The 24,626-nt window shown below is 39.0% G+C and overlaps 1 protein-coding gene and 1 long non-coding RNA gene across 17 annotated transcripts in view; one reads left to right on the forward strand and one right to left on the reverse strand.

Moving 5' to 3' along the window:
- Positions 1 to 24,626, forward strand: part of SYT1 (synaptotagmin 1) — a 615,410-nt gene that overhangs the window by 522,696 nt on the left and 68,088 nt on the right. The window lies entirely within an intron of this gene.
- Positions 1 to 24,626, reverse strand: part of LOC147371304 (uncharacterized) — a 213,901-nt gene that overhangs the window by 171,852 nt on the left and 17,423 nt on the right. The window contains exons 2-3 of one of the 12 annotated variants that reach the window (XR_015163445.1): positions 24,403 to 24,461; positions 1,179 to 12,499 (exon numbers count right to left, since the gene is read on the reverse strand). The exons of 10 other annotated variants lie outside the window; for them this stretch is intronic. This is a non-coding gene — a long non-coding RNA (uncharacterized LOC147371304). Of the gene's footprint in view, positions 1 to 1,178; positions 12,500 to 19,164; positions 23,523 to 24,402; positions 24,462 to 24,626 lie in introns of those variants that run through there. One more of the 12 variants, XR_015163441.1, reaches the window with a different exon arrangement.

Here is a 24,626-nt window from a genome sequence, read left to right on the forward strand (position 1 = left end):
AAAATTCTGTGACACTTTGAAAGGCTTAATTACAACATGGATAAAATAGTATGAATCCCTAAGATGTGAACAAACTGACCTGTGAAAGAAATGACAAATCTTTAAACTGGATCATCCAAAAATGTGAGACCCAGCCACATTTCCCACCAAACACAGAGAGATGCTATGCCTGAAGGGCTAACTGGTTTGGATGAAGTGAGAAGAGCAGACATGAGACATGGGCTAGATCAGACATCAGAAAATATGAACAACAGGCTGAAAGCATTCATTCAGAACAGCACCAAAACTCCGAAATAAGTCCCTTAGCCAGCAGGTACATATCCAATCTTATGACAAACATCATTTGAACACACACTCAGTGCCAGGCACAATGCCAGTCCTCGGCTGTACACATGAAAACAGCAGACACTCACAGCACACAATGTGAGCCAGATACCCTTCTAAACGCTTTACCTGTGTGAGCTGACTTAATTCCCACTTACAACCCTATGATGTAGATAAATATTTTTAATGCTATTTTATTGGTAGAAGTAAAGCACAGAGAGGAAACTTTCCCAAGGTCACAGAATCAGTATTTGGCAGATTTAGGGTCTCAACCCAAGAAGTCTTCAGACTCTATGAATAAAACATGACTTCTCAGGCATTATTCTTTCTCACCATGTTCAACCTGGATGACAGATGGTTAACTACCTGTTATAGTTTGAGAGATGGCCAAAAATTCTACCTGATTCCAACACTGCTTTATGCTGAAACGAAAACTAGATCATGGAAGCCATTGCTGCTGCTGCTGCTGCTGCTAAGTCGCTTCAGTCGTGTCCGACTCTGTGCAACCCCATAGACAGCAGCCCACCAGGCTCCCCCGCCCCTGGGATTCTCCAGGCAAGAACACTGGAGTGGGTTGCCAAAGTGAAAGTGAAGTCACTTCAGTCGTGTCCGACTCTGTGCGACCCCATAGACAGCAGCCCACCAGGCTCCCCCACCCCTGGGATTATCCAGGCAAGAACACTGGAGTGGGTTGCCATTTCCTTCTCCAATGCATGAAAGTGAAAAGTGAAAGTGAAGTCACTTCAGTCGAGTCCGATCTGTTCGACCCCATAGACGGCAGCCTATTAGACTCCTCCATCCATGGGATTTTCCAGGCAAGAGTACTGGAGTGGGGTGCCATTGCCTTCTCCGTGGAAGCCATTAATATGTAATAAATTTGATTGATTGTTCAACTGGATTTTGGTGACTTAAATAGCAAAGACAGGATCAGTGAGTTCATAAGATCAGACATAAATTATTAGTGGATTTCTAGGCTGATTGTGTCAGTTTCTCAGTGTACAGATTGGTAGGTTATTTTTAATGATTGATTCATTATGCACCAAAGAGGATGAGATATAAAACAGTGAAATTTCAAATGTATCAGAAGAGTAGGGATGTTGCTGGAACCTTAAGAAAGAAAGTTCATGTCAAAGGGATCCAAGTGACTGTTAGGTGCTCGTGCTCAGCCATGTCCGAACCCCAAGGACCATAGCCTGCCAGGCTCCTCTGTCCATGGAATTTTGCAGGCCAAAATACTGGAGTGGGTTGCCATTTCCCTCTCCAATTAGGTGCTAGAGGAAGACTAAAGAAAAGTTTTACCAGCTACTCAGTATCAATGGCTGATTGAAATCTTGCTCTCCCTATAAAATGCTATGGGACTCTGTGAGCCAATCTTATGTATTTAAATAAGAAAATCAAAGAAATTAGAATTGCAACATACCAAGAAAAGAGAGCGCCGCTGAACAATGTTAAAAAGATCTGCAGATGGAAAAGTAGAAATAGTTCCAAAGAACGCTGTGAATTTTTACTAAGTCATCTTGAAACTTCCATTTTGAAGGTAACATACATGTTTCCAGCCACTGAAATTCCAAGCTCAGTGAATAAAAAAAATCTTTGTTGAGTAGGTTGAGTAATCCAGAGTGTGGTAGATGAGCTTCAGTGTGGGTAAGCTTAGAATATATTGAAAGGAAAAAGTGTTAGAGTATAAAAATAATAGGGTCAATCAATTATAAGCCAAGAACAGTCATCTAGAGTCATCCTTTGAAGACATTTATCAAGTGTGCCACTACAAAAGAGAGGCTTGGTGTTGTCATGGAAGATTTTACAAATACAAGAGGGGGAAAATGCCCTACCTTGACCCAGACTAAAGCCCATCCATGTGTGGTGTGCCTGTGGTTACGGTCAGAAAGAGCGTAGGGTTAAAGGACCAGCTGCCAGAGAGGCCGCTGAAACAGGGATGAAGGAGCTGTGTGTGAGGACAGGCTTAGAAGACTGGGACTTTGTAGTACGGAAAAGGAAAGCTGAGCAGAGAGATGATTAAAGTCTGAATCATGAAAGGCTGAGCTACAGTGAGACCTACCTGTTTGTCACATCCCACAATGCTAGAATTAGGGAGGGACTCTGATGCTTGAAAGAAAGTAGATAAAAGGGAGGGCCACTGAGAATCATCTCAAAGGCACCTTTCTACTCAAGTTCTTTGCCAAAATTTCTCTGCTGCTTTATAGTTGAGTAGTAAAACTTGTCGGAGAAGGCAATGGCACCCCACTCCAGTGCTCTTGCCTGGAAAATTCCATGGACGGAGGAGCCTGGTAGGCTGCAGTCCATGGGGTCTCTAGAGTTGGACACGACTGAGCGACTTCACTTTCCCTTTTCACTTTCATGCATTGGAGAAGGAAATGGCAACCCACTTCAGTGTTCTTGTCTGAAGAATCCCAGGGATGGGGGAGCCTGGTGGGCTGCCATCTATGGGATCGCAGAGTTGGACACAACTGAAGCAACTTAGCAGCAGCAGCAGTAAAACTTGTTGCTGTAGGAGATGGAATGGGTTAAGATCAATGTATGGATCTGTTTTCAGTTATAGGCTTGAAAGGGGAATCTCTAAAGCTTTACTGTGTGTTGTCTTGTAGGACCCTGTGCTTTTCCATAAGTAACCATCAGAAACAGACCCCACAGCTGCACAACTCACTGATTCAACCTAGAATGGCTCTATTTGCTTCCCTGAGTTTCCATTCATTCCCACTATCCTCTGTTTTCCATTCAGGATACAGAATGAATAGGGAAAGTCAGATTTAATCGATGACTGCACTGGCAGGATTGAAGTCCCAAATAATTGTTTTTAAACTGTGTTTAGTGGGCTTTAAGAGATTTTATTATCTATACTATATGTATTTGATAAAACTATTTATTTAAAAAAAAGTATTTTAGTTTTTAAATAAAACTATTAAAAATATATTGCATTTGTGTCAATGTTATAAATTAACTATGTGTACTCACTCCTGGCCTACTCTCTGTGGCACCATGGACTGTAGCCCGCCAGACTCCTCTGTCCAGGGAATTTTCCAGGCAAGAACACTGGAGTGGGTTGCCACTTCCTACTTCAGGGAATCCGACCCAGGGACCGAACCTGCATCTCTTGCAACTCCTGCAAGATTCTGTACCATTTCGCCACCTAAATTAACTATATTTAAAATTTTAAAAATATATTACAAATGGCTTTGCTATTTTTCACTTCCTTTCATGAAACTGCCTGTTTCCCATTAGGCCTGGAACAGTTAGGTAACAAAAATGGAAAATACTATCAAGTCCAAAATACCATAACGATGCTCGGAGACATAGAAACATCAAAAACAATCTTTTTTTTTTTTTTTAAAAATGCACTTTATTATAGTCATTTCCACTTTCAAAAGGATATATTGTTTGTGTTTGGTCCCTTCATCCTTTATTCCTGGTTTGTTATAAATTTATCTCTTTTTCCTTCCTTTTTATGGCCTTGCCACTTGCTTGTCCCATGAGCTACCTTGAGAACAGGGATTGTATGCTTGTCTTCTCAGAGGGCTTGGCACTAATATTAGGGAGAAATACTTCAACCCTCCCTACCTAAACAATCAGTTACGGATTTTAAGATTCTGCCAATCTAACTGCTTATTTTGCCTTTATCTTCCAACTAATCTGACTTTAATTTTTTTCCATTTAATGAAATTATTTTGGCATCAGAGTAATAATACTATAATAGAAATACCAACTAAGAAATAAGATCAGAAACAAAACCGTTTTCTTGAAATTAAATTTAGCTGTCATTTTCAGATTTTTTTTTTCCTTTATTCCCCCACTTCCTTAGTACTTAAAAAGAAAAAGTGAAACAGACATTCTCCAGGAGGTAAAGGAAAAGAGTAACCCAGAAATGCACACATTTCCATATTTATTCCTCAGTGAGGGTCATAAAGACATTTTCCTGTGAAGAAGTAAAGACAAAAATGGTCCTCTAGTCACATCTCTAGCCCAGCGTGAACAGATAAAGCAGTGGCTCATCACCTTACTTTTTCACTCCTTTATAGACTAATTCCTTATAAAAGTCAAGAGACCATAGCAGCTGGTTGCCTTCAAAAATTCCTAATAGACTAATTTTTGCTATCATTCTTAGTGTTCCCAGGAAAACTAGGAGGTTTTCTATTATTTTTTTCTTCTACAAAAAAAAAAAAAAAAAGACTTTGTTTCCTTGCAAAGTTAACTTTTTACCTTTGAGATGAGCACATGATTTGATCTCCTTGGGAAATCTCAAAATGCTTTTACTCAAAACTAAAGCAATGTTATTGAGACTGACTTAAAACATTCTAGACTTCAAACTACTGATGTCAGCCAACGATATGACAGTGTGATTAATTGTTCCATGTGAACCAAAAAGAGTTAAATGCATATTTTGTGATGGCACACTTGCAGAGCTAATACATGTACATATGGAACTGTAGAAGTCAGTTATCTACGGATGTTATAGCTGCCCTTTGTTAGCATTATGGACTTGCATAACCTAATTAATTAAACAAATGCGTTCACACATAGCACTGTTACACTATTGTCCTTGATCTTTAGTTTTCAAATTATGGAGAAGCTTCATAAAACTAAGATAACTTACAACTCCACCACTAATTTTCAATGGAAGGTAAAAAATTAAGTCCCCAAACTAGTCCTTCTAATCCCTTTCCATTCACAAAGAGTTCAAAGAAACAATTTGAAACTCATTAAAGTTTTTTATTTACATATTTTATACATGTACATATAACATATGCATTGTATAAGAATGAGATCATAAAAATCAGAATTACTCTAATATTTTTTCACCTAGCAGTAGATAATAGAGACTCCTCCAGGCCAGTATGTATAAATGTGCCATTACTTCTTCTAGTTGTATGACATCCTCTTGTTTGGATATACCATAATATATTCAGTAATTCCCTTATAAATATAACTGTAAAGAAAACTAACTTCACCAAAGGACTTAAAGCAAGACCGAAATAGAATAATGTGTTCCTGGATAGGAATATAATCAAGATATCAGTTCCTCCCAAACCAAGTCCCATCAACAGATTGAAAGAGAGCAAAGGCATCAATATCCCTGCAATACAAAGTGTTTCTTTCTCTTATTGATATGTAGGAACAAACGGGAAAGTTCCAATTTTTTAATGTTTCTAAAATTTTCTTGCTGCTGCTTCTACTACTGGTTCCTGTTGTTGAAAGGTTAAAATATTACATTTACACAATTTCATCATGCCTCTAAATAAGAAACAATTTTAAAGTAAGATGCAATTACCCTAAGTTCAAAACCTAAAAATGCGTTGCTTAAAAAGACGACCTGGATTGATTGCAAAGAATATACACACTTACACACAAAATCAGGACATTAGCTTGTAAATTTTCAAATTTTCATCAGGTATATTTGCAGGTTTCTGAATCCATTAACACACTCAATCCAGCAGCATTGCTTTGATAGAAGTTGAATTTATCTGTGACAATCACTAAAAATTAAAAGCATGCTGCATACCTTTACCAAAGTCAAAACCAACATGTTTCAAAGGATTTCTTGATTTCTAGTTTCTACAAGACTACTTAAACATTTGAAAGCAGCTTATACTAAAGTTGCCAATTCCAAGTGTATAGTATCTAGAAAATACTCTTGAATTTTCTAGTACCTTTTTACATGCAGTGAGAACATTATAAAGGAAACCAGCCCTGAAAAGCTGTATTACAGGGAAACTTCAGTTTACTATAATTAGAAATCTATTTTAACCTTAACTGGAAGGTATGCACTTGTTTTATATAAGAATTTCACTGAAAAATTTCTAAGAAGAGTTTCGTGGCAGAGATTTTACAAGAGGCAGTGAACACTTATGAATTATGCAAGTCTGAACTTTCATTTTAATAACTTCATTAAAATATAAAAACCTTAAAAGCCTCCCAACAGGAATTTAGCTTTACAGAAAGGCTTTATAGTGCCCTGACCTTGCCAAAAGGCATGCCTTAGGCATAATTTAACAGGTATTACAGGGCAGAGCCTAATAATAAAGACCCATCTGAAAATACCAGTATTTGTCCCTGTCTCCTCGGCCTCCACTGGAGCTGCAACTCAGCCATAAACAGACCCGCTCCTGAGAGACCGCAGGATGCAGCAGAAAAGGAACAGCAACTGACACTGGAAAACCTGGATCTGAAGCCTTTAACCTTTCTGATTCTGATCATTTATACCGCTGCAGTATGAATAGCAAGGCTGTGGTATTAGCAAATGAAGGAACGCCAGGTGGAAACCAGTTTGACAGCACTATGCAAGTGTTGGTTATTCTAAAGCCAAAGACAGTTCTAGGTCAACTGTTTTTCTCACCATATCCTGGTTCCTAGAAAATACAGTCTTCTGTGGCTAATGCACATATTTAAAGAATGTGCTTCCACTATTTGGATGGCAATCACATTCTTGGGCTCACCTACTCTAGGAGACCTACGCCAAGGCCAGCAGAGCCTGCTCCCCTCTTCTGTTAGTACTTGACCACAAAACCTAGCACATCGGATAAGCAGTTAGACCAGCAGTGTATTTCTCAAGTATGTATTTCTACCACTTTCAACTCAGTTATTTGAATTTTCTAAGAGTTCTCCTCCAAGCGGTTCTTTATGATCACCGACCCAAGATAAACACAGTTCACTTGCTAACAAATAGGAATAAAAATATAGACTGTCATCTTAATTATCTAGTTGAGGCCTGGTAGCTGCATAAACTCTCTGTAAAATGAAAACACCGCAAGATGGAACCTGGTGTCGCTTTGTTCACTTGACTAGAAGGGGCAAGGCCTTGTCCCAGGGCAACTCCCCCTTGTCTTTCCAAATAATGAATACCTTTATTTCCAAGTACATACAATGAGTCAGCATTTGTTGCCCTTTGTTTCTGCATAACTGAGTGGTCAAGATTCCAACTTTCAACTTAGCTCTGCTGCTGCTGCTGCTAAGTCGCTTCAGTCGCGTCCGACTCTGTGCAACCCCATAGACGCCAGCCCACCAGGCTCCGCCGTCCCTGGGATTCTCCAGGCAAGAATACTGGAGTGGGTTGCCATTTCCTTCTCCATTAACTTAGCTCTACAAATTCTCAAATGTCCACAACACCAAAAGAGAAGTACCCATGTAAACTCCCACATCCTTATAGCCCTTGACTCTCTTTAGCTTGTTCTCCTCTAGCTAAAATTCTCCTTTTCTGTATCAAACATATCCCCAAGGTTGGGGCCATCCTGGCATTTTAAAAAATGGGGAACACTCTGGTTGGATTATGCTTCTACTCTGCAGCCTTCACCTTACATCAAATGAATGGTTCTACCTACCAACAGGAAAAGCAGCTCAGATAAAATACTAAGAAAGTAGTGAAGAAATGTGAAGAATTGTGCTATAGTAGAGATGATCCCTCTATGTCACTTTGATTTGTTATTTAACTAATCGCTAAATTTGCCTACATCAGTAACTTTGAACTGTGCCTCTCTCAAACTAGCTAGCCTGACCCAAGGTTAAACCCATTGCTTAGGAAGCATTTTCTGTGAAGCTAAAAACCTGAAGACTATCTATATTCCAGGGATAAAAAGTGTCAGAGCTTCACAGAATGCCAAGACAGATATAAACACAAAATTAGGAGGTACATTCCAGCTTGATCCTCACGTTTAAAAACTTACCACAAACCTATTTCGATCACGGCTGCTTTTATTTTTTTTAAATCAAGATATATTTAGTATTCCCGGAATAATATTCAACACAATAGAATTAAAGTATTACGTAAGTTCAGTCCAAAACTGAAGATGCTATCCTTAAACCAAATTAAATGTACAGATTTTTATATATAAATAGATACAGCTTTCAAATTAACTTACCCACATAATTACAGCATATAGATTTTCATTCTTAAAATCACCACTTGAAAAATTTTTTAATCAAAACTAGGTTAGCCATCTTTAATGCTGTAAGAGAAACCAGTTTTAAAAGCTACTAGAACTTAACATTTGCTTGCAAACAAGATATAGGAATGGGACATTTTTTTTTTTTTCATCTTGAGTGGGTCCATGCGCACAAAGATTTTTATGTTTGACCTCTGTTGGTATGGATGGGTCCTGTCATTACCTCCCTAACCATTTAAATTTCCATTTAATTTGAAATGTAAAAACAGCTGTATAATTTTCTTACCAACTGAGATTATACATTTCAAAGATGAGACTCTGGCAACACAGCTTACGTACTCTATACTGAGAAATCTGGAATACCGCATTAGTTTCTGGAAGCACAGTTAAGAGGACAGATATTAACTTTCTGAAGCAAATTTGGAGGGAAATCAGAGTCATGTAGAAGGCAGACCCAGTCTCAGTTAAGGAACCATTCAAGGAATTGGAGATGCTAAAGCTACGAAAGAACAGACTTAGAGAGGACAGTATGTTACCTACCTGCAAATACATGGGGAAATAATTGAACTTACTCTTGTTAACTCTGAAGATCTGAACAGGAATCATGGGTATATGCAGTGGAGATTCATAGTCAGTTCCATTTCAGCACCTAATCAAAGGCTTAAAGGCAAGCTTAGCAGAACATTGGGTCAGAAATGGTGCCTGACTCACTGCCAAAGGTTTGGAGGGATTTAACAGGTTGACGCCCCATCTCCTAAGACTGTCTCATTCTAGGTGATAACTGAAGCTCTAATGATCATGCTCAGCCTAAAGCTCTATTAGCACATGGAAGAGTGTATCTATTAAAAACACATTTATCCCCACCAACCAGCAGTATTTTTTTTTCCATAAAAAAATGAGAATGGAGGACTACCACTGATGATGAGGAGGATCCTATAATCTAGCCAATGCTACTTTTGGTCTTGTTTCATCCTAATCCCATGAGGTCAAGATTCTCCCCATATGCAAATGAGGAAACAAAAGCTTGTAAAATTAATAGACTTGCTGTAGGTCACAGAGGGAATGAAGTCAGGTTCCAGCTCCTCACCCAGCTGCGTCTGTTACCTAAGCTTGTCTGCTTACCAACTACATTCCACTGTCTAGACGACGCACACTAATTTCAATTGGCCATAATCCCCAAACCTAGAAACCTCAACCGCAGAAGATAATAAATGCTTTTGAGCTGCAAAATGATCAGTTGACTCACAATTAATACCCTCTATAGATTATTTTGACAAAGTAATGATGTCCAACTGTGCCTGCAAATGCCAACACATGCAAATGCCTGAGACTTCACAGATAGACAGTGAACGTCCTCATGAACAACAAAAGAGAAGCTGCTCTTTATTCTTTTGTGTGTGTGTGTGTGTGTGTGTGTCTTATTTCTGCTGGAAAATAATGTCCTGAAGGAATTTATGGTCTTTCCAACTAAAAAAGAAAAAAGAAAGATCCAGGGAAGAGGGAAAAGGCTAGTGTTCACAAGTTTACATAATACAGAAGAGAGCAGGCATGAAACAGAGCTGCGGCTTCCCAGTGGGAAGGCAGTCACACGCAGCCAGTGAGTCCCTGGGCAGTTTTAATTTCCTTTAATCATTTCAGAAGTCGTGCCTCAGAGGTGTGAGCTAAGAAGCTTCCTTTGCCTTTCTTTTTCACTCCTCCTCTTTTCAGTTTGGCACAAAGTCACAAGAAGAGCAGAACCAATGAGCCTGAGTGGAAGCAATTTAAGTCTGTGCTTCTCCAGGAAACTTCCCCATTATCCTAGTCCCATCATCGTTGGTCTTTACCTCGTACTGTCCATGCATTTCATGAACACAGGCTTGTCTGTCTGAGAGTGTCCCATAAATGCCTTTCCCCATTCACGAGACTGAGTTCTTTATCACTAGGGCCACCAGGCGCTCTGTTTATCCCTTTCTCTCTGTTCCCACGGCACACCAGAGTTATCCCTTACCATGCATGACTTATCACACGTTGTAGGTGTCTGTGGCTCTCTCTGAATTCCTTTCACCAGAGACCTGACTAAATTCATTTCTGTGTGGTCATCATCTAGCACTGCCTGAAGTAGGGCCCCATAAGGGTTGAAATAAAATGAAAATGCGAATGTTTCATTTTATCCTTCCATACTGGGCTTAAATATGAACTGAAGTGAGCTGAATCAAAAGTTGAACTGAATACATTGTGTCACAATAAAAGTATCCAGATTACAATTATACACATAGATGAACATTAGCACAGCCCAGCTATGACATTGTGCAATTCTAACGACTGACACTCCTCGGATTACCTATTACGCTATCATAGAAAGGACAGCATCTTTAGGCATAATACTGTAGTTATTTCCTTCAACTGAGCCCATCCTGGTAGTCTAAAACACTGTAGATTTATAGAATGACTAGGAAATGTAGAACAAACCTCTGGAAGGTTGACAGTATGTCTGAAAAAGCAAATGATGTATAAAATAGCGTGAACTAACATTACACTACTGATTATACAGGAGGATTCCTTCAACAAGAAGATTTTAAATTTTATTTCCCAGGCTAAGTCACTTTCTCAGTCCAAGATGTGTTGTCGCCCTGTGAGAGGGAGAAAGTCCAACACGATCAGGTCCTCACCTCACTCTTCTCTTGTTACTGGTTTTAAAGTCAGAGATAATCAGCAAGTCAATCACCATCGGGCTAAGCCCTACACTGGGTACTCAAGATTCAGTCAATAAAATAGACATGGTCCATCCCCATATGGAGTCTATAGTCTCAAAAAGAACGAAGCATAAAAAGTCTATTTATTAGGGAAAAAACAACAAGGTATGAAATTAAAGGTTTCCCTCACCCAATGTCCGTAGACTCTAGCTTCAGAGTTATAAGCAATTCTTCTCAAACAAATGTTTTTTCAAAAAAAATTATTTACAAGCCAATTAAATATTTTATGAAGATCAAAGTGAGAACAGGACTGAGGAGAAGCTATCCCTTCTTTACAATCAATGTTTAAGCAGCATACAATTGTCTAATAATGACATTGTCTAATAATGAATTGTCTAATAACACCAATTTTAAGATTTCTAATTAGTAAGACTTCTGGAGCACATTCTTCTTGCATGTTTATTGTAGGTTTATAAATTTTATACATCTACTATTATAGTAATATAAAATGAACATTATGAACTTCTTTAAAAATAAAAAAGCAAAACCTATGCAAAAATAAAATACACATTTTACATTTATGAAAGACAAAAACATAATTCTCCCTTTCAATGTTATTACCATAACTACTGTCAGTAAATATGCCTCAATTGAAAATATTGTTTTAACCTTGTGACACAGGAATTCACACGTTTATTTCACTTAGTTCTAAAAAGAAGTGTCAAATTTGAAAAAATACCTCACAAAGTCACAATATTTACTATGAATTGAGATTCACAGTAAATATAAATCAGTTTCTGATATTTTTTAAAAAAAAGATTTTTGGCCACTTCTCTAATGTGAAATAGATCATTTTTACCTCTATGTCTGACACTGAGCTCACTCTAGAAACCACCAGTTCTGTCACATTCTTATTTTTTACTCATGTAAAATATATTTGCATTATCAAGTTTAAGTCACCTTCATTTTTCAAGAATCATTTTAAGCAATATGCTCATTTTGTGAGGATTAGTTTGGCTAAAATTAAATATAATCCATAAATAAGTATAACTTAATTCACATAAACTCCAGTACATAGCAGAACACAGCAAGCAAACAAGCAAGCCAAGCAAGGGTCCCCAGGCGCCCCCGCCTCCACTGTGAGCCCCCATGGCCCCCACAGGAGCCCTGAACACTGCCCGTGGATCATGCCCAAACAAAGGCGCCACGTGGTTCTGTACCTCAAATCTTTGTAAATCTCTAACCTGGTCTTATTCTTAGAAGAAAAAAAAATAAATAAAACAAGAAATTCTAATATTTTCTTCCCTATGGAGAACATTTAACTCTACACTGAAGACCACAGAAAACTGTTTCCAGTTTGTATGCCAAAAATCTGCCAATCATACTACATTTTCTTTTCCTTTCTTTTCTTTTACCACAGAAGATATTATATCATGTTGTTTCAATTTTCCTTCCTTAAAAAAAAATCGATTATTCATTAACCAGGCGGGCAATGCATTGTAATTTATTAACTAGCGAATGAGAGAAATATTTCAGACTTTGCAAGACTGCAAGATAAATATTTCAGGCTTTGCAAGCCGCTTGGTTTCTTGGAACTATTCAACTCTGCCCCTGTAACACAAACACCCATAGACAATATGTTAGGAATAGAGGTCACAATCCTCTAATAAAACTTTACTTAGGGACACTGACATTTGATTTCATATAATTTTACATCTCATGGAATATTTTAAATTCTTTTCCAACTTTTAAAAATGTAAAAACCTCTTTAGTTCATGCCCGACTCCTCCAAAAAAATACAGCAGCCAGATTTGGTCCAAAGGCAGTAATTTCAGTAGCCCTGAGGCCAGAGAAAGGGAAGATAACCTCTACTGTGTGTGTTCATGAGGGCTTCCTGAAGAAAGAACTGGGTGAGGGGTTATGACGCTCAGGACAGGCCTAAGCATAGTGTGAGCAAAGGCACGTCTGTGTGAAACCCATGGGCAAGTGTGATGAAAATGCTACAGCAGAGAATGAGCAATGAATTAGAGAGAGGCAAAGCAGGATCAAGGGACTAGAACTTTATGCTCTCAGAGTATTAGGGGAACATTGATGGGTCTAAGCAGGGAGTTTGCGTTGGAATAATCAACAGTGGGGAATTCTGGAATGAGTAATATTCTCTCTCTCACACACACACACACACATCTTCTTTATCCATTCATCTGTCAATGGACATTTAGGTTGCTATCATGTCTCGGCTTACCCAAGTGGTGCGAGCAGCAAAGAATCCACCTGCCAATGTGAAAGATATGAGATGTAGGTCCTATCCCTGGGGCTGGAAGATCCCCTGGAGGAGGGCATAGCAACCTACTCCAATAGTCTTGCCTGGAGAATCCCCATGGACAGAGGTGCCTGATGGGCCGCAGTCCATAAGGTCACAAGAGTTGGACACGCCTGAAGTGACTGAGCATGCACATCTTGGCTGTTGTAAATAGTGCTGCTCTGAACACAGGGGTGCATGGATCTTTTCGAATTACAGTTTTTCTCCAGATATATGCCCAGGAATAGGACTGCTGGATCATGGCACAACTCTAATTTTTTTTAAGGAATCTCTATACTATTTCCCATAGTAGTTGTACCAATTTACACCCCTACCTACAGTATAGGAGGTAAGAATGTAAATTCCTATGTAAAAACAGTTCCCATTTCTCTGCACCCTCTCCGGCGTTTAGTATTTGTAGACTTCTTCATGATGGCCATTCTGACCAGCATGGTTACCACAGGGGAAAGACAAGAGGAGGGTAAGTTAGGGGTTTAGGATTAGTGGATACAAACTTAAAGTGTTAGTCACTCAGTTGTTTTTGACTCTTTGCAGCCCCCTGGACTGTACCCTCCACCCAGGCTCATCTGTCCATGGAATTATCCAGGCAAGAATACTGGACTGGGTAGCTAGTCCCTTTTCCAAGGGATCAAACCTGGGTCTCCCACACTGCAGGCAGGTTCTTTACCATCCCAGTGGATAAAAGCAACTATATATAAAAAAGATAACAAGGTCCCACTGTATAGCAGAGGGAACTATATTCAGAATCTTGTAATAAACTATAATGCAAAAGAAAAACAAAGATAATTCTTCCCCTGTTGCTGCTGCTGCTGCTGCTAAGTCGCTTCAGTCATCTCTGACTCTGTGCAACCCCATAGACGGCAGCCCACCAGGCTTTGCCGTCCCTGGGATTCTCCAGGCAAGAACACTGGAGTGGGTTGCCATTTCTTTCTCCAATGCATGAAAGTAAAAAGTGAAAGTGAAGTCTCGTAGTCGTGTCCGACTCTTAGCGACCCCATGGACTGCAGCCTACCAGGCTCTACCACCCATGGGATTTTCCAGGCAAGAGTACTGGAGTGGGGTGCCATTGCCTTCTCCGAATTCTTCCCCTAGCATTTGCTATTTTTCATTATTTGCTTCCCTTATTGCTGGTGGTTTCACTGATAACATTAGTCATTGCTAGCTGGTTGTTGGACTGATGACCCTCTGGCTTACAGGAACATGTTATTACCAATGTACACCAAGTGCCTAACATCATGTTGGACAGAGCAGGTACACAAATGTAGTTAAGGAATAAATGAAACAATTCCATCAAAGCCAACATTCTCCTACCTTGTCATTCTATCACAGTCCATATATGCTTCTTGTGTTGCAAGGATAAGTATGTTGAAACATGTATTTAAAATTTGGGACAAGGGCATTGAGAAAAAAATGATTACTCGTCCTCTAAACAACTATCTTCAACTTAAGTCTGAGTTTGGCAATAAGGAGCTCATGATCTGAGCCACAGTCAGCTCCTGGTCTTGTGTTGGCTGACCGTATACAGCTTCTCCATCTTTGGCTACAAAGAATATAATCAGTCTGATTTTGGTATTGACCATCTGGTGATGTCCATGTGTAGAGTCTTCTGTGTTGTTGGAAGATGGTGTTTGCTATGACCAGTGAGTTCTCTTGGCAAAACTCTATTAGACTTTACCCTGCTTCATTCTGTACTCCAAGGCCAAATTTGGCTGTCACTCCAGGTGTTTCTTCACTTCCTACATTTGCATTCCAGTGCCTTATAATGAAAAGGACATCTTTTTTGGGTGTTAGTTCTAGAAAGTCTTGTAGGTCTTCATAGAACTTCAGTTTCTTCAGCATTACTGATGGGGGCATAGACTTGGATTACCATGATATTGAATGGTTTGCCTTGGAAACGAACAGAAACCATTCTGTCATTTTTGAACAAAGTAGGGAAAACCACTAGACCATTCAGGCATGACCTAAATCAAATCCCTTATGATTATAGAGTGGAAGTGAGAAATAGATTTAAGGGACTAGATCTGATAGATAGACTGCCTGATGAACTATGGACGGAGGTTCGTGACATTGTACAGGACACAGGTATCAAGACCATCCCCAAGAAAAATAAATGCAAAAAGGTAAAATGGCTGTCTGAGGAGGCCTTACAAATAGCTGTGAAAAGAAGAGATGTGAAAAGCAAAGGAGAAATGGAAAGATATACCCATTTGAATGCAGAGTTCCAAAGAATAGCAAGGAGAGATAAGAAAGCCTTCCTCAGTGATCAATGCAAAGAAATAGATGAAAACAATAGAATGGGAAAGAGTAGAGATCTCTTCAAGAAACATTTCATGCAAAGATGGGCTCAATAAAGGACAGAAATGGTATGGACCTAACAGAAGCAGAAGATATTAAGAAGAGGTGGCAAGAATACACAAAACATACAAAAAAGATCTTCATGACCCAGATAACCATGATGGTGTGATCATTCACCTAGAGCCAGACATCCTGGAATGTGAAGTCAAGTGGGCCTTAGGAAGCATCACTACGAACAAAGCTAGTGGAGGTGATGGAATTCCAGTTGAGCTATCTCAAATCCTGAAAGATGATGCTGTGAAAGTGCTGCACTCAATATGCTGCAAATTAGGAAATCTCAGCAGTGGCCACAGGACTGGAAAATGTCAGTTTTCATTCCAATCCCAAAGAAACGCAATGCCAAAGAATGCTCAAACTACTGCACAATTGCACTCATCTCACACGCTACTAAAGTAATGCTCAAATTTCTCCAAGCCAGGCTTCAACAGTATGTGAACTGTGAACTTCCAGATGTTCAAGCTGGTTTTAGAAAAGGCAGCGGAACAAGAGATCAAATTGCCAACATCCGTGGGATCATCAAAAAAGCAAGAGAGTTCCAGAAAAATATCTACTTCTGCTTTATCGACTATGCCAAAGCCTTTGATTGTGTGGACCACAACAAACTCTGGAAAATTCTTCAAAAGATGGGAATACCAGACCACCTGACCTGCCTCTTGAGAAATCTGTGTGCAGTTCAGGAAGCAACAGTTAGAACTGGACATGGAACAACAGACTGGTTCCAAATCGGGAAAGGAGTACATCAAGGCTATATATTGTCACCCTGCTTATTTAACTTCTATGCAGAGTACATCATGAGAAACGCTGGGCTGGAGGAAGCACAAGCTGGAATCAAAATTGCTGGGAGAAATATCAATAACCTCAGATATGCAGATGACACCACCCTTATGGCAGAAAGTGAAGAGGAACTAAAGGCCTCCTGATGAAAGTGAAAGAGGAGAGTGAAAAAGTTGGCTTAAAACTCAACATTCAGAAAACTAAGATCATGGCATCCGGTCCCATCACGTCATGCAAATAGATGGGGAAATAGTGGAAACAGTGACAGACTTTATTTTCTTGGGCTCCAAAATTACTGCGGATGGTGACTGCAACCATGAAATTAAAAGATGCTTACTCCTTGGAAGAAAAGTTATGGCCAACCTGGTGGGCTGCTGTCTCTGGAGTCGCACAGAGTCAGACACGACTGAAGCGACTTAGCAGCAGCAGCAGCAGCAGACAGCATATTAAAAAGCAGAGACATTGCTTTGCCAACAAAGGTCCATCTAGTCAAGGCTATGGTTTTTCCAGTAGTCATGTATGGATGTGAGAGTTGGACTATAAAGAAAGCTGAGTGCCGAAGAATTGATGCTTTTGAACTGTGGTGCTGAAGACTCTTGAGAAGCCCTTGGACTGCAAGGAGATCCAACCAGTTCATCCTAAAGGAAATCAGTCCTGAATATTCATTGGAAGGACTGATGTTGAAGCTGAAACTCTAATACTTGGCCACCTGATACGAAGAGCTGACTCATTTGAAAAGACCCTGATGCTGTTGGAAAGATTGAAGGCGAGGGGGGAAGGGGACAGCAGAGGATGAGATGGTTGGATGGCATCACTGACTCAATGGAAATGAGTGTGAGCAAACTCTGGGAGACAGTGAAGGACAGGGAAGCCCGGCATTCTGCAGTCCATGGGGTCGCAAAGAGTTGGACACAACTCTGAACTGAGCTGAGCGCCTGAACTGAACTGAACAACTATCTTATCCAGAACAAGTTTGTTTTTCTGAAAGAGTTCTGATTACATTTTGGTACATGAATCCCCCCACTTCTTCTACTGAGATGCATTTCCTTCAAGAATTTTTTTGTAATCTAAATAGGCAATTTTCTAGCTTATATTGCACTAAACTTGAAATGAAGCAGTATCTTCCCAAAAGCACAATGCATAAAGCTAACTTCTTAACTTAAACTCAGAAATAAGGTGACAAATGGCCCATTTAATGAATGATCCAAATGATGCAGACTTCCTGTTAAACTGCCAAAAATCCTTTATATTTCACTACCTGATACTATAACACATATGTTATATTATATATGATTTATCTAATCACAAGATTTCTAGGACTCCTGTTCCAGGGCAAACCATAAAGCAATAAAATGCATGTTGGTTTTTTTACACAAACTGTTTTTATTATTCAAGTTCATTTATTCACTACATGTCTACTGAGCACCAACTCTGTGCCATGCACTGTTAAATCTATCCTTTTAGAGATATTCATAGAACATGTTTGATATTTTTACTTTCTGAAGAGCTGAATTCTTCACCACTTTATTTTTTTTTATTATGTGTATAGGTAATAATGGCCTAACTAGAAAACAGTCTAGGAAATGGCAACCCATTCCAATATTCTCACCTGGAGGATTTCATGGTCAGAGGAGCCTGGTGGGCTACAGTCTATGACATGGCAGAGTCAGACACAACTGAGCAACTAACACTTATTTACTGACAACTTCTAGGGATAGGATAAAGTACAAAAAAAAAATCATAGAACTATTTAAGCCACATAGATTTTAAAAAGCTTGATCCTGTTTCCGTCATCCTTCTATTTTCCAAGAAATCATGACTGCGTCTTGAAATCTAACCTCCTTTACATATGACAGCATTTTTTTCAATAGCAAATGCCACTATTAGATTAAACAAAATGTATTTACTGTTCAAAGTCATATACTTCTGCAACCAATTGCAAATAATATATTGGAAAATACATTTCAAAAATTCAAAAGCATGCCATAAAATGTTCACTCCACAAATTTTATTCTTTATCATACAAAATGAATCAGTCAACCTTGATTTGATTGCTTTTAGTGCTTCATAAACTTTATTAAACTAACCTTTCAATGAATTCTTTAAAAATAATTATTTTCTCTCTAAATACATTTCTGTGAACTAACTTAATGACTACATAGTCCATCCTCCTTAGTAGGAAGAAGAACCAAATAAGACTGTTTCTGATAGACTCAACCTTGAGGTAAGATCACATTGATATCTCAGTGTCACTTTAAAATACTATTACATGTATTTGGAATTGGTACACAGTGTATATAATTGTATGTTAAAATTTGTCTTTGTGATATTTTATTCAAAAATAAAAGATTTTTTTATATGATGGCATTAATTTTGAAAATCCACATTGGCCCATAGTTATTATTTTATAATATAAACAACTTAGTTCCCTCTCTCCTTTTAGTTCTACAGTCCTTTAAGATTAATAAATTGAGAATATCCAGGATGATAAAATGCTATACAATTTATACAACAAACTAATCTGTTATTTAGAAAACTGCTGTCATTCTCTCAGGAGAGCTTATAATTACATTCTAACACCTATTTCGTCATCACTCCAGTCTTGACTAAAACTAAACAGAAAAGAGTGTATGTGAGAAGACAATTTAATTATATTTCTAAAAATGAGTTCTTTCCAAGAAGATTCTGTTCAAATGTGATGAGATCCCTGAGATTTTATAAATTTTCAGTTACTAACTTGTCAACCCAAATAAGTGGGGAGATAGATATATATATATATATATATATATATATAAAAAATTCATTGCCATAAATATATATTCTCTAAATCTAAGTATATTATGTATATGTATTCTATGATATATAGTATAGATTTTATCCCAAATCCTAAGGCTAACTTAGCATTTTGGTGAAATGTATACTATATACACAAGATTTAAATACTTGAATATTCAAGTAGGCACAGAGTAAGTACACAAAAATTGCTGTTGAATCAATTAAATCTAGTATGTGCTGTCCCTTCTTCCATAACAGTTTTACCTGTTCGTTGATCATAAAAATAAAGCATGCCTACTATGTCCTTGGGCTTCCCATGTGGCCCTAGTGGTAAAGAACACTCCTGCCAATACAGGTAGACGTAAGAGACGCAGGTTCGATCCCTGAGTTGGGTAGATCCCCTGGAGAAGGGCACAGCAACCCACTCCAGTATCCTTGCCTGGAGAATCCCATGGACAGAGGAGCCCGGCAGGCTACGGTCCACAGGATCACAGAGAGGTAGACACGACTGAAGGGACTGGGCATGCACACTATATCCTAGGCAGTTCTGGAGGCTAAGGATAGAGCAGTGAATAAGAGTCAACTCTCTTTCATGAGGCTGATATTCTAGAGAGGGAGAGAAACACTAAACAAGATAAATGAGTAAACTACAAAGTGTATTAGATAATCAGTTTTTAGGAGAAAAATGAAAATGGGACTGTTTAAGTGGTCAGAGTCTGAATATATTTTGAAAGAAGTGCCAACAGGATTTGTGTCAATGGAAGAGTGAGGAGCTAGAGATGAGGGCATGGATTTTGGCCTGCGAAATGAAGAATGGAGCTGCTGAGCCCTGGGGTGGGGAAATCTGCACAGGTCAGGTTCAGGGAGGGTGGACAGCATGGGCTTCCTCTGGAACATGTTTAATTTATGATACCAATTAGAACAAATGGAGAGATCCAGTAGGTCTTTAACCAAAGTTATAACTTGCTATTCCATTTAACTTTTAAATCTGCCTTTTCTTCATCTCAACCATGACCAGTTACTCCTAGGTGTTTATCCCATCAAGAACATTTCAAAGTTATTGGCTAGAGTATCTTTCTCGTTCTTCGTATGATCTCACTCTGAAAGCCACTAAAAACTATAGAAAACACAGGTCATTAGCCATGGAATTTACTCTCATCCTCACATGTAATCCTCATCCTAGATTTGCATTACTTCTTATGCCACACACCATACTGAAGATATCAATACCTGTCTCTCAGATGATCAAACTCAGATTTCATTTCCCCTATAAATCTTTTCCTCACTAACTGGAATGTGTTCAAGGCTTAATTCCTTTATGAAATCCTTCCAATCCAAGCCTAGTTTACTGGTCCATACCTGTCTCCAGGACAGATCCAGCAACCTTCAAAAATATCGCAAGAATGACCTAGCTTCAAGAAACTTCTACTGTTTTATAATCTGTGACACAAATAGCAACTCTTAATGCTCCAAGAGAAAGAGTCCATTGGAAGCAATCTTTTTGGTTCTTACTACTAAAGAGGAAGGGCTATATAGTCTATTAAGTAAATTTACAGAAATGTATTTGTAAAGAAACTGTTTTTAAAAGAATTGATGAGATGTTAGTTTAATAAAGCTTATGAGGCACTGAAAGCAAGTCTAGGTTCTGATTTGGCAGTGATTGTCACACCATTCCAATCTAAGAACCACTTGTGTAGGTCAAAAGCACAATTTATTAATCCCATTGGCTATAAAAAAGAAAACATGACCCACAGTTGGGCACATGCTTTTGATGAAAAGCTAGCATTAAATCATGAACTCATGCCAAGAACAAAAGTATAAAGATTGGAATTCAGATCAGCAGTGATTAACTCAAGGAATATGCTAGAATGCCCACACACACATCCAAGCTAAGGACCCCACTTGGAGAAGCACCAAATATCATGACTAAAAATGGTCATTAGATGAACTTAACAGCCCACATTGGGAAAGCTCTTACATCAATTACTTGCATAAAGAGACTAGGAAATCTGTGGAAGTCATGATAGTGGCTTCTGAAGTCAAAACAAAAAGGAGTGCATGTTTAAAAATTGGGCTTGGGTCAAAATGTTTATTTTCAAAATGGGGGTGGGAGTTGAAGATCTGGATATAGAAGGAATTACCTTCCACATCCTTCCATGGTAATTTCCTCCTGAGAAAAGAAATGAATTTAATTCTAGTGTCCTTGTCATGTTTCTGATAAGTTACATCCTCATTTTCAGTTCTGAGATTATGGTTTCATAAAAGGTCCTCAAACCCAATAAGCATATCAGCAGAGAAATCTTTTAGAAAATTAATCAAAATGCAGGCAAGACAATGGGATGGTGCTTGAAATAACAAATCACTTGATTACTTAATTAGGTTAGCAAGACTGCCACAAAATGAAACCCTGCCATTTTTTAAAAACTCAGTTGAAAATATTCTGGATAATGACATGTACATTTTCAAAGAATAAGGAAAATTGGCTCTTTTGAAGGTTACTGGGAGGTGCGAACTGTGTACCATTCTAAGGAGTCCTTAGAGGACTCTGAAAATACTAAAGGGAGTGGATAATTATCTTAAAATCTCAAAGAGCAGTCTAAACTACATAATAATACAGTAAAGCCACATAAAGCCTCCTGATGTTTTATGGAAAGTCCTAGTTAGCCCAAGCTTTTGGGATGGTTGAAATCCTTATTTCCAAACTCAATATCAAACACCTTGAAAAGCTGTGATTTCAAATAAATCTCTCTGCTGTGTCTTTTGCTTCTTAATATATTAATCATAGATATATCTGTGTACAGAATCATCTAGTACAACTCTATCTTTGAAAAGCATGTTTACTAAGAGAATACTAAAAGTACACAAAGGAAATATAACAATTTTTAAAATAGCCATTATTAAAGGTCTTCCACCGGCGGTGCCTAACAGTTTACATGCAGTCTGGCATCTTATCACGAGAGACCCGAGACAGGTCTTATTTACCCCATTGACAAGACGGCGTGAGGAAGTCACACACCTCACCAGGTTCACAGCAGAGAGGGAAATGACTGAACCAGTCACGCAGACCCCACCTTCTAACTCTACTTGGGTCGTGCTTCCTGATGGATGAATCTAAAACCCCTTTCTGGAATCAATATCACCTCTTTGGGAAACTTCAAGTTGGCCTATTTTACTTTAATTTTCATAGCAGATGGAATCTTCTAAAGTAAGATTTTAACTCTAATCCTGGCATTTCTTATAACACTCCTTCAACTCCCCCCAAAATTGAGGATGTAACAGCACCTGTCATTTGGAGCTTTTGAGCAGATATTAACAGCAGGAAATAATTAGCATACTCTGAAAGACAGACAGAGCTGGGAGTTTAGAGACACTCTTTGGATGGATACGATTTGAAATGTGTTCCTCAAACATGTTTATTCACGTGGCTCCTTTATTCAATCAGTAAATACCTGTCACTCCTCTCTCTGCACCCGACGTCTAACAAGTGCTTTCCTAAAAGTGAAGAGGGCTTGTTTAGCAGAACTAGAAGCAGCCTCCCTTACAGTTCCCCCAAGTGGAACTTTGCCAGATGTTTCCCCCTCAACCCTATTATCTCCTGGCACCCAGATTCGAAAGCCCAAGTGTCCCGGACCTGCTTGAGCAACCCCCATATGTAGGATTTCTAAGATAGAGCAGTGCATGTGCGACCCAGAATGCTACCCCTACGAGGATTGGCACCAGCGTGTGACACCATGCAGTCTGATTGAAATAGGTGGCAGGACTAGAAGTCTGCGCTTACTGCGTGCTCAACACTCGACAGTCTTTACCCCATGACTCCAATGGCAGTTCTAGGAAATATATACTATCATTATCAACATTTTGCAGTTGAGATAACTATGGCTTAGAGACCTAAGTCATCTAAAGCCTATGCCCTTAGCTACCGCACCATACTTTCTCAGGATTTAATAGCTTTCATTTCTTGGAAAATGGAAGATCAATGGCCTGTATTAAGCTATAATACCGTTATTCTGAATTCCCTGATTTCTACTTTAAAACACAACAGCTTTGGTTTTCCTTTGAAGGATTACAGGTGCTTTTCTTTTGCTCTCCCCAAAGTAACCTATCCTTCCTTCAAAGGTAAAACTGCATATTTCAACTTTGTAAAAGCCCGCAGTTGAGACTGTCTCAAATTCTTATAATCAGATATTCCTTATCAGAGCCCCTTGAAGAAGACAGAAGACCAGTGTGGTTACAAAGCACCGCGCAACAAAAGCCAAAGTCCAGGTAACAGGGCCGACTGAGACGCAGCAGCATGTGCTCACTCCCCATCTCAGCACGCAGCATGGCAGGGGCTTCGAATCGGGATTTGATTTCTGAATTTCTGTTAGAGTAACATCTGCCAAGAACAAGCCCTGAAAGTACTACTGGTCCCTGTAGAGAAAAATGAGGAGCTTAGCATACAGGTCTTTGTCAGGATAATACCGATACCTGTTGTCAGGCTAAAGATTTCAATACTCCTGGATGAAATGCAGGTCTGCTGTCTGCGGTCAAGGGAGCAAGTTGAGCTACAAATTGCTTGGAAGCAAGCTGATTCTAAGTTGCCATGGCAAGGAAGATGAAGACAATGCAAAGCTTTTACATGAATATTCTCTGTGCCTTGTTATGATAGGAACGTCCAGCGGAGGGGCACTTTCTTGCTGCTACCACTGACGTGAAAGGATCAAATAATAAGCACTAATTACAGAGTATTATAATGATTCCTGGGCTTCACCTCAGAGGGGCATACCTCTAGCTGGGTAATTACTTCTCTGACAGATGGGTTTTTCTGCAAGAATTGAGGATCGTGAGTCCAGTTTATTGACCACTGATGAGACCACAGGGGAGGAAGGTCATGAGGCATGCTTATTAAGATCATTTTAGTCAACGCGCTTTTCATTCAAGTTGTCAAGGTACCCACTCCTGGTTAGAGAAAAGCTTCCTATGGAAAAGACACAGAGATTCTCAGGCATATAGTCTGTTACTTCAGGGAAGGGACTGAACAGTCAGAGACTGTTCTCACTGTGGGAGGCATTTTCTGAAAGGGATGTCTCTGCCTGTCTTGCTCTGTAAGTTTCTTCCTAAAGGAGACAGCCAGACACTTTACTACACTTACATTCCCCAAGAGATTCTTTTCCCCCTAAGAATTTGGATTTAAGGTCTTACACAGTTCTGGATAATGTTTAGAAGGAACTCTGACTTCAGGAAATTTATTTTCACAAGTACGTAAACCCACATCCTCTTGAGAAACTCTTTCCCAACACCCTTATTTTACCTGGAAAAGGAGAGGCGGGGGTAATTCTCCTTGCTGTTTACTCATAGATAGTAAAGAATCTATAGAAGGGGAAAAAAAGAAAATTAGAGACTTCAGAGAAGAAAAGGAAGTAAAAGAAATAAAAGAAACATGAAGCTTTATCAAAAAGTTGAATATGTACATGTGTTCTGCCCTTCTGGAAATGATTTATCTTAAGATGATATGGTTCTAACACTTTTTAGCCC

The sequence above is a fragment of the Bos grunniens genome, chromosome 5 (assembly GCF_055505025.1).
Source record: "Bos grunniens cultivar Pamir isolate PY7600 chromosome 5, Bosgru_T2T1.0, whole genome shotgun sequence".
In the NCBI taxonomy this organism is placed as follows: Eukaryota; Metazoa; Chordata; class Mammalia; order Artiodactyla; family Bovidae; genus Bos; species Bos grunniens.